General features: G+C 38.1%; 1 pseudogene; it reads left to right on the forward strand.

Annotated features, from left to right (window-relative positions):
- Positions 1-1,536: 1,536 nt before the first annotated feature.
- Positions 1,537-2,119, forward strand: LOC138398062 (rRNA-processing protein FCF1 homolog pseudogene; annotated as a pseudogene).
- Positions 2,120-11,531: the final 9,412 nt, after the last annotated feature.

The raw sequence follows: 11,531 nt of genomic DNA on the forward strand, positions 1-11,531 counted from the left end.
GATCAAGCAGAAGAAATAATCAGTAATTCAAAGACAGATCATTTATTAATAAAATTTTCCTGTCAGAGAAGCAAAAGAAAAATGAATGAAGAGTTAAGAAAGCCAAAGGTATTACAAGACACTAGCAAACATACCACTATATACATTATGGGTGTCTTAGAAGGAGAAGAGAGAAAGAAAGAAGTAGAAAGCTTATTTGAAGAAATGATGGCCAAAATCTTCCCAAATCTGTGGAATGAAATAGACATCTAGATTCACAAAGCCCAATATATCCCATCAAGGATGAACCCAAAGAAGATCACATTGAGACATGTTTTAATCAAATCGTCAAAAAAAATCAAAGACAGAGAGAAAATTTTGAAAGCAGAAAGAAATATTTGAACTACCATGTTCATTGCAGCTTTATTCACAGTAGGCAAGAAAGGGAAACAACCTAATAGTCCACTGACAGATGAATGGATAAAGAAAATGTGGTATATGCATACAATGGAATATTATTTAGCCTTTAAAAAGAAAAACATATTGTGATATTGTTACAACATAGATAAACATTGAGGACATTATGCTAGATGAAATAAGCCAGTCACAGAAAGAAAAATACTGAAGATTCTACTTATATGAGGTGTCTAAAGTAGTCAAAATCTTAGAAGCAGAAAGAAGAATGGTGTTTTCCAGGGGCCAATGGGAGGAGGAAATGGGGAGTTGCTTTGCAATGGGTATAGAGTTTCAGTCATGTAAAGATGGAGAAAGTCCTATAGATATGCTGTACAATAATGCTCATGTAGTTAACAATACTGTACTATAGACTCAAAAATTTGTTAATCAGGTAGATTTCATGTTATAAGTTTTTTACTACAGTTGAAGAAAAAATCATCCACAGAAGAATCCTATGAGGTAAACAAGTATACTCTTCCCCATTTTGCAGAGGACTCAGCTGAAGCACAAAGACTTCCATTCACTTGCCCAAGGTCTTATAGCTACTGAGTGGCACGGCCAGGGTATTAATCCAGATTTCAGTCCAGAGCATACATCTTAACACTTTCATCAGTGCCTGTCTGGACTGCTAAAGAGGTGTGACAACCAAGTACCTAACTCATCACACATGTAGACACTGCATTCTTCTATCCATGAACCAAGCACCAATGTTTGGAAATCACCACTCTGTGGCCAAGCCTGTGCTAAGAACTAGGAGGCATACAAAAAGAGTTTAACACCCAACTCTTCCATCTTGGGAATTACAGCATAGGTGAATAGTAGTGTTTGCAAGTTTGGCTGCACATTGAAATCACCTGGGGAGTTATAAAATGATGCTGGTTTGATTTAATTGATCTGGTCCATAGTCTGGGTATAAGGATTTTTGCAAGCTCCCCAGACGATTCTAATGTGCAGCCATTGAGGTGAACCACTGATGGATAGCAAATATTAACCCAAGTGAAAAAGTCATTCCAAACATTTGTCCGAACAATCTAACAGGTGAGGATTCCAGAAGAAACAAGAGTGTGGCATCAGCATGGGGAAGCAAAAGAAAGTAAATATGCAACCATGAAGTGAATGCTTAGTTTCAGATATCAGAGGCTTAAAGAAAAAGATAGATTAAAACCTAAAAAGAAAGAAAAGAAAGATCCAAGTGTGCTGAAGGAAAGCCAAGTCCCCCAACATTCTCCCTGCCTATTCTTCCAATATAATACACAGCTGATCCCAACCTATCACATCCTAGTTGATGCCAACTTTATCAACTTTTCAATTAAAGTCAAACTTGACTTAGTGCAGTTAATGATTGACTATCTATATGCCAAATGTATCTCTTATATAACTGACTGTGTAATGGGTAAAATTGAGAAATTGGGCAGAAGTATTGAGTGGCCCTAAGAATCACCAAGGTGGGATATTACCATGCACACATAAAGGAGCCCATGCAAATGACTGCTTAGGACAGAGAGAAACTCAGCACAAGTGTTACATTATAGCCACAATTGACCAGGACCTTAAACAAAGAATTCAGAAGATTCCTGGAGGTATAATCCTGTACATTTCTAGTCATAGATACAACATCAAGTGGATGCCAGATGACTGTAGAGCCCTAATTCTTAGAAGACAAAGCTCCTCTACCTTCCTTTAACCAACTTTCTCTGTTGCCAGTTCATGCTACAGCATGAATTATTAATCTGCTCACTCATTTGCTCTATTATGAGCTCAGTATGGTTAAACACACTCTTTTATACTGTTTTGAAAAAAAAACTAATAGATAAAATATATTTGAGAGTTGTGTGACCAGTGCAGGATGGAATTGTCAGAGAAAGCTGCAAGGGAAATTAAAGTTGGCACTGAAGGCTCAGTGAGGTTTGAGTAAGAGGACAGGGCACAAAATATAAAAAGGAATAAAGAGCAGAATTGGCTTTATCCTGGGTGGAGGCAGGAGTAGGGCAAAGCACATGCCTTTCCTCTTGAGTGCTGAAGTTCCCATGAATTAGGCTGTAGCAATCATTGCCTGTCCCATCTGGCCCACAGCTGCTTCTGATAATCATCCAGGTTTATCTCTTGCCATAACAGCAGAGTTCCTGATGAGTAGTTGAGCTCGATATATCAGCCCCACTTCAAGCTCTTAGTCTCTCATCCACCAATGAATGACATCTAAACTCTGTGAGAACGATGGAACTCAGTGCCGTCTCATCCTCCATAATATCCACATCATACCTCCTAGGAAAGTTCTAGAAGAAATTAATAGATTGGTATTCAAAAAAAAACAGAACATATTTCCTAGAATTATTATACCTAGTACATAATTATTTATCATCCCATGTGCCAAGCTTCCCTATGTTTCCTTGGCAGTCCCAATGCTAGACTTACCACCCAGTGGTAGACCATAAACCAGGACCCAAAAGTCATTTCTAAGAACCTTCTAGACTGTTTTGTGAAACAAGTTGATCCCTGGTTTATCAACCATAAACCATGCATTAAGACTTTATTTTATTCCCTGAAATATATCACCAAGTGAAATGAATCAATGCATACACTATTTCTAAGGAGTTGGCCATTAAAACCACTGCAAATAGTTATCAAAAAAGGGATTACATTCACATCCTACTTACTAAATAATAAATGCTACCACCTACCACCACTTCTCATATTATTAAATTTACATGAATACAAGCATCTTCCTATAGGAGATATACTATCTCCCACTGAAGCTGATTCACAGTAAAATAAAACATGAGGGAAAGAACATTGAAAGAAGCCTGAGCACTATTCCTGTTTCTGCCATAAACTGCTTATTTCAAGTACCTTGAACATGTTACTCTAACTTCTTTGGGCCTTAGTTTCTTCATCTATAAAGTGTGAAGAGAGGACTACAAATATCTATGATCATTTCCATCTCTGAAATTTCTGGATTCCTAGATCTAGACTGCTTAATTCCTTGAAAACACTTTGTATAGACCATAAAATGGACCCAAGAACTGTAGGGGTCACTAGGTAAGTAGTGTTACAAGGCTAAATATATTTATTCTATTAATTTGAGACTTGTTTTTCACTAAATCTCCATTTTAATTTAACATTAGTTCTAGGCCCAACCTGCTAAAATATTATGAGAAAGCCATATCCTTGGTAGCTAATCTCCAAATATAGCCCCCAAATGAACTACATCTTCCACTATTCACATCCTTGTGTAGTTCCCTCCCCTCTCTCCCTGTTTCACCAAGAGATGCAGCTGAAATGATGTTGAGGGATTTCCAAGGCCGGGTTAAAGGAAGCCTTGCACTTTATTCCTTGGAACACTGGCTCTGTGGGAAGTTAGCTGTCATGTAAGAAGTCTGACTTCCCTGATATCACCACATTATAAGGAAGCTCAAGCTAGCCATGTGAGAGGGCACATAGAAAGAGAGAGATGCCTGACTACTCCCCATCAGTTCCAGTCATCCCACATAAGGCTCCATGCATGTAAATATAGAAGCCTTCTTGCACATCAGCCCACTTGAGCCTTCAGATGACTGACTCTAGGCCCAACAGCTATCTGACTACAACCATATGAGAGGACTCAAATGAGAATCTCTCAACTGAGCATAAGCAACCCAGAGAACTGTAAGAGATAATTATAAATGGATGTTTGGAGTAATTTTTCTTTATGGAGAATGTATCATTGAAACAATAGCCTATGACCTAAAAATTATACTTCCTTATAAATAGTCTTAGAAAAACTTGTTCACATGTAAAAGGAAGCTTGTAAAGTGATCTTTATTGCAGCATTTTTTTGCAACACCAATAAAACTAGTGGGGAAGTTTCCATCAGTAAGAGAATAAATGAGTAATTATGGTATATCTTTTTGGAGAAGTTAAGAAGAGTGAGGTAGATCTTACATGTGCAAACATGGACAGATATCCAAGTTACATCATTCAGTGAAAAAAAACCAATACACAAACTGATATTTATTACGTAGATATAATTTCTGTTAAAAATGCATTTTCCTGTTCATATGTTCATGAGAAAGAAAGAAAGAGAAAGAGAGAGAGAGAGAAGGTATGTGTGTGTGTGTGTATATATATATATATATGGTATATTATATGGTAATAAGTGCTAAGATGAAAACTCCTCAAGGAAGGAGATAGGATTTTCTGGGGGTTCAATTTTTTAATAATCCTAGAAGTCTCAAGAAGAAGGTTACATTTGAGCAAAGGCCTGAAGGAGATGAAGGAATGAGCCATGAGAGACATCTGAGCGAAAAGTGTTCAAGGCAAAGCAAGCAGATTCCACTGTTCCTATAACCTAACTGGAAACTGAATTGATTTTGTAGGTTTGATTTAACAAAATCTCTCCTAGAGGAGACAGGATCAAGATGACTGACTAGAAACAGGTAGTATGTGCCTTCTCCACAGAGAGGAACCAGAATAGTAAGCAGAGAAGGTCCCAGCTGCAGTGAAAAAATGAGAGGAATCCCCAGAGCTCCACTTTCCAAGATGAGCTTGGCTGCAACAGAACCCCCCGACCCATGTGGATCTCAAGCCTAACATAAGGAACCACTTGGAAACTGCATTGAGATGTTGTTCCAGAAAGGGAACTCATGCAGAACCCCATAGGTATCTGAGCCTAGAGCAGCTTGAGCTGGGTGCCATTCTGAGATCCTAGATAGCAGGGAACTGTGGGCACACCTACAGCCACTGTATACCCACAAGGAGGGATAGAGGAGCCCAGGAGCTTCCACACACCCCTGGGAAGGCCTCCACCTCCCTGCTGTGGGGTGCTGTTGAGATTGAGACATGAGAGGACAGCATTTGCAGGTTTCTTGCCCAAAGTGCCTGCCTGGGTGGGGCCCCAACCTTTCTGGTCACCTATCCAAGGCACCATTTTGAGAGTTTAACCCGGGGCTGCACCCTACCCTTGGGCTAAATTTGAGCTGATGCAGCTGCAGCCCTGCTCAGCTGAAGAGGGACAAGGAAGCCCAAGCTCTCCTACACACACCTAGAATAATTCCTACTGCCCTGGTACAGGCTCCTGTGAGACTGAGACGTGAGCAGACAGCACTCCCCACAGTTTCTTGCCCATGCTGCTTGCCTGAAAAGGGCCCTGCCTTCTTTGATTGCAAGCCCAGAGCTGGCACCATTTTCAAGGTTTGACACTGGGCCATGCCTCATCCTTGGGCTGAGTTCAAGGTGACATGGCTGCGCAGCAACCTGGCTGGGACGGGACAAGGGAGATCAAGCTCTCCTAAGAACACTTAGGACAGACAATACCTTTCACCCTATTACAGGCAGCTATGGGACTGGGGACTAGTCTGCCCAATCCATTGCATCTACCAGTAACACCAAAACAAACCTTTTGGGTCCTAGTGGCTGACTCTACCACTACTATTGCCAACTTTCACATCACACCAGCTGTGCAGGGACCCAAGAACCCACTCATATACCCAGCCCTCTGCTTCAACTACAAGCCTCTGAGCAAGCCACCTGAAGGCCCAAGAATTGACCCCCCAGGGCACACTAACACCACTGCCAGAGTAAGCTGCTCTGGAGTCTAAAATCAGGCATACTCAGCCCACTGCTTCCACCACTGGGATTCACCACCGGCTCAGTTGCTGTGTATGTCCCCAGCAAAGTTTTACCACAGCCGCAACTAATAACTGCTCCCTAAACCCCCAAGTAAATCACAGGTACCACTGACCCTGTGTACTGACTAAGAAATTCAAAGATCCTACTATCACAGGCACCCAAAATCAAAGCCAAAGTGTTCTACTCAACCAACAATGTATATACACTTTCAGGAAAAAAATTCTCCCCTTGAAAGAAATTTCAAAAAATTGGAATAAGTGACTGCTACATCAGATGCACAGATATCAATGGAATGGCACAGGAAACATGAGAAAGCAAGAAAATATGACACCACCAAAGGACCACAATGACTGTCCAGCAATGGATCCCAATTTAAAAGAATTCCATGTAATGCCAGATTTAAAAAAATCCAAATATTGATTCTAAACAAGCTAAATGAAATGGGAGAGCAACATGAAAACCACTATAAAGAAATTAGAAAATCATTTCAGAATATGAATGAGAAATTTAACAAGGAGGTAGAGACGATTTAATAAGAAAACAAATTCTGGAGCTGAAAAATTCATTGAAGGAAATACAAAACACATTCAAAAGCTTCAAGAAAACACTGGACTAAGCAGAAGAAAGAATCTCAAAACTTAAAGGCAGGTCTTTTGAAATAATCCAGTCAGACAAAAATAAGGAAAAAAGAATTAAAAATAATGAGAAAACCTTTGAGATGTCTGGAACTACATAAAATGACTGAACTTATGAATTATTGGTATTCCAAAGGGAGAAGAGAGATCAAAAAGCTTAGAAAACATATTTAAAGAAATAATTTCTGAAATATTCCCTGGACTACCAAGAGAGTTAAACATTCACATTCAGCAGGCCCAATGATCCCCAGGCAAATACACTGCAAAAAGGACTTCACCACAGCATATTGTAATCAGAATGACTAAAGTCAAAGTGAAAGAGATAATTTTAAAATTAGCAAGAGAAAACTATCTAGTCACCTATAAAGCAAACCCCATCAGACTAACAGAGGACCTCTTAGCATCCAGAGGAGAATGGGATGGCATTTTTAAAGTGCCAAAAGAAAAAAACTGGCAGCCAAGAATGTTATATCCTGCCAGACTAAGCTTCATAAATGAAGGAGAAATAAAAGTCTTTACCAGACAAGCAAATGCTGAGAGAATTCGTCACCACTAGACCAGCCCTACAGGAAATACTCAAAGGTGTTTTAAACATGGAAATGAAAGTTCAATACCATCACGAAAAAAATTATAAAACTCACAGGTCTTATAAAATGATCACACAAAGGAGGAAGAAAAAGGAATTAAATGGCAACATAACAGATGTTCAGCAAATCACAAAGACAAAAAGACAGGAAAAGAAAGAAACAAAGAAATTATAAAACAACTAGGAATCAACTAACAATATGACAAGAACAAAGCCTCACTTATCAATACTAACTTTGAGCATAAATGGATTAAATGCTCCACTTTAAAGATATAGATGGGCAGATTGGATATTTTAAAAAAATGATCTAACTATATGCTCCTTAAAGAAACTCACCTTACCCATAAAGACATATATAGACCCAATGTAAAGGGATAGAAAAAGATATTCCATGCAAACAGAAACCAAAAGCAAGTAGGACTAGCTATACTTATATCAGATAAAATAGACTTTAAATCAAACATAGTAGGAAAAAAAAAAGACAAAGAAGTTCATTGTATGATGAATGCTAAAGGGATCAATTCAGTGAGAGGATATACTAGTCCTAAAGATATATGCCCCCATCATAGAGCACTCAGATTCAGAGAAAAAAAAAATATTACTAGATGTAAAGAAAGATAGACTGCAACACAATAGTGGTGAGACTTCAGTACCTCACACACAGTACTAGACAGATCAAGACAGAAAATTAACAAAGAAACATTGGACTTAAATTAGACTTTAGAACAAACGGACTTACTAGACATTTACATAATGTTCCACCCGACAACTACAGAATATACAGTCTTTTCATCAATAAACAAGACATTCTCCAAAAGACACCATATTTTAGGCAACAAAAGAAGTCTTAACAAACTTTTAAAAATAGAAATCATATCGAGTATCTTCTCAGACCACAGTGGAATAAAGCTGGAAATCAATAGGAAAAGGAACTTCAGAAACAATAGAAACACATGGAAATTAAACGACATGTTCCTGAATGACCACTGGGTCAATGAAGATATAAAGGTGGTGATTTAAAAAAATTTTGGAATGAAAGTGAAAACACACAATACCAAACGAGGGGGATAAAGCAAAAGCAATACTGAGAGGGAAGTTTATAGCATTAAATGCCTACATCAAAAAAAGTAGAAAGATCATAAATTAATAACCTAACAATGCACTACATGGAACTAGAAAAACAAGAACAAACCAAAAACATAAAGACCATAAGAACCTCAAAAAATAAAGATCAGAACAGAACTAAATGAAATAGAGGCCAAAAAAACAATACAATGATGGATCAACAAAACAAAAAGTTTGTTTGTTCTTTGAAAGGATCAACAAAATTGATAAAACACTAGCTAGACTAAGCAAGAAGAGAGATGATCCAAATAAAATCAATCAGAAATAAAAAAGGAGACATTACAATTGATACCACAGAAATACAAAAGATCATCAGAGACTATTGTGAACAACTGTATGCTCACACTAGAAAACCTAGAGAAAATGGACAAATTCCTGAACATATATAACCTGGAAGAAATAGAACTCCTGAGTAAACTAGTAACAAGTAGCAAGATTGAATCAGTAATAAAAACTGTCCCAACAAAAGGAGCCCAGGACCAGATAGAGTCACAGCAAAATTCTACCAGACATACAAAGAACTGGTATAAATCCTACTGAAACCATGACAGAAGATCAAGCAAGAGGGACTCTGTGAAATCTTTAGGCAGCTCCCTATGTTACTCTGGAAGCCTGCAAGGGGCAAGGGGCTCTCCCATAGCTAGAATTGCATGGTGGGAATGTGGACCCCTTGAGGTATCTCACCCCTTCCCTGCACCCAGGAGTTTCTTCCAGTTCCCAGCTGATCCTGGTCAAGAAGGCTGACTCTCTTCCCTCTCCTTTGTTTTTGGTACACTGTTGAATCCCGGTGTTCTCTCTTAGATCATCTATTCAAGGTATGATTATCTATTTGCTATTTTGGTTCCTCTCCATGATAGAGGTGTGTATGCACTAGCTGCATCGAGTTAGCTATCTTGGGCCTGCTCCTCATATTTTTTTTCAGGATATTATGAGGGTACAAACATTTTGGTTACATTTTATATCTTTGCCTCACCCAAGTGAGGATTAGAGGCATGCCCTCCCCCTCCACAATGCTCACTGCGTCCATTAGTTGTGAGTTTAGCCCCCCCAACAACCCCCTATTCCCTGGAGAATATTACTACCATGTGAGCACCATAGTGTTGATCAGTCAGTGCCAATTTGATGGCGAGTACATGTGGAGCCTATTCTTCTGATCTTGTGATACCTCACTGCGTATAATGGGCTCAAGCTCTATCCAGGAAAATATAAGAGGTACTAGATCACCGTCACTTTTTATAATTGAGTAATATTCCATTGTATACATATGCCAAATTTTAATAATCCACTCATGAATTGATAGGCACTTGGGTTGATTTTAATAGAAATGTTAAAACCAAATACTTTTGAATCATAACAGCACCATATTTGGCCAAAAAGTAGAAATTAAATTTTAGTAAAACAATATCATATAGGACATCAAATTAACATTATTAAATAGTTTATTGGATTTTTATGCATTTAATGTTAAAATTTGCTTTGAATTTTATAGTTCTATAAGAACCATAAGCCATCATTCTTTCATTCCCCAATAAATGAATGGATATAGTTAATACATGCCAGGCACTACTCTAGGTGCTGGGATATATCACTGAACAAAATAAAAGAGTTTATTCCTATTTTGTTCATATTTATATGCTGTTTTAATAAAAATTATCGTTCAACACTGGATATTTGTATTTTTTCATTTTTAAAAAGCCTATATGTTACTCAAATGTGAAAAAAACTATATTAATTTAAAGCCTTTTTTAGGAGAAGGACAAATGGTTCACAGTCTGTTCATTGCTGGGAGGGCTGAAAAGTGACAAAACATAAAAACCTCAGTCAACAGTAATGGGTAAGGAGAGTAGAAACTGGCTTTTGTTATCATTTTCCTTTAACATGTACACGTTTGTTTGTAGATCATTATCCATCTATACTGCTATAACAACATGTCACAGATGGGGTAATTTATAAAGAAAAGAAATTTATTTCTCACAGTTCTGGAGGCTGGAAAGTCCAAGATCAAGTCACCAGCATTTGGTGAGGGCTGCTCTCTGCTTCCAAGATGGCACCTTGAATGCTGCCTCCTCCAAAGGGAAAGAATGCGGTGTCCTCACTAGGCAGAAAGGAGAAAAGCAAAAAGGACCAAACTCCTTTCATCATGCCTTTTATGAGGGTGGAGCCCTCCCAAACGCCTTTTGGGAGGTGTTTAGGGTGACCTAAACACCTCCCAAAAGGCCCTGCCTCCACACATGGTTGCATTGGAGATAAGCTTCCAACACAGGAGTTTTAGGGGACACATTCAGACTATCATCAAAAATAGACTACACTCCACATTTATGATTTCTGAAATAAAATTTCATTGGAATCCCTTACATCTAAAGGATTTTTTCCCCTTTTCAAAGGATGGAATTTTAACAAAGTAGTTTAAAGTATTTGTCAGGATTCTCCAGAGAAGCAGAACTAACAGGATAGCTAGATATAGATACATAGACATATAGAGAGAAGGATTTTAAGAAATTGACTCACATGATTGTGCTGTGCAAGTCCCAAGTCAGCGGGGTAAGCTGGAAGGCTGGAAACCCAGGAAGAGTTGCAGTTTGAGTCCGAAAGCAGTTTGCTGGCAAAATTCCTTCTTGCTCAGTCAGTCTTTTTGATGAAGGCCTTCAGCTGATGGAATGAGATACAACCACATTATGGAGAGTAATCTGTCTTACTCAAAGTCCACTGATTAAAATACTAGACTCATTCAAAAAACCTTTTTAGAGAAACAGCCAGAATGTTTGACCAAATATCTGGGCACCATGTCTCAGCCAAGTTGACACATAAATTAACCATTACAGTAAACTCAGCATTTATTGCATAATTGATAATTTGCAAAATACATATGGAAATATTTAGAATGTTATGATTACCTTTTTTTAAGATAAGGAATCACTTCTGGCAAACAACTATAAATTTAACTCAACTCTGGCAAATAACCATGAATTGGACTCCATTGTACTTGAACTTATTTCAGGTTTTCCTCTTGTCCATTAAATTAATTTGAGCTGCAACAAAAATAAAAAGCAAATTAAACTGAAGTTATTAGAGAGTGATTTATACTCAAAAGGAAAAGTGAAAGTATGGGATTTTAGAAGAAATATTTTTTAAAAGTCAGTTGTTGC

This window comes from Eulemur rufifrons, chromosome 17, assembly GCF_041146395.1.
Source record: "Eulemur rufifrons isolate Redbay chromosome 17, OSU_ERuf_1, whole genome shotgun sequence".
NCBI classification, from domain to species: Eukaryota; Metazoa; Chordata; class Mammalia; order Primates; family Lemuridae; genus Eulemur; species Eulemur rufifrons.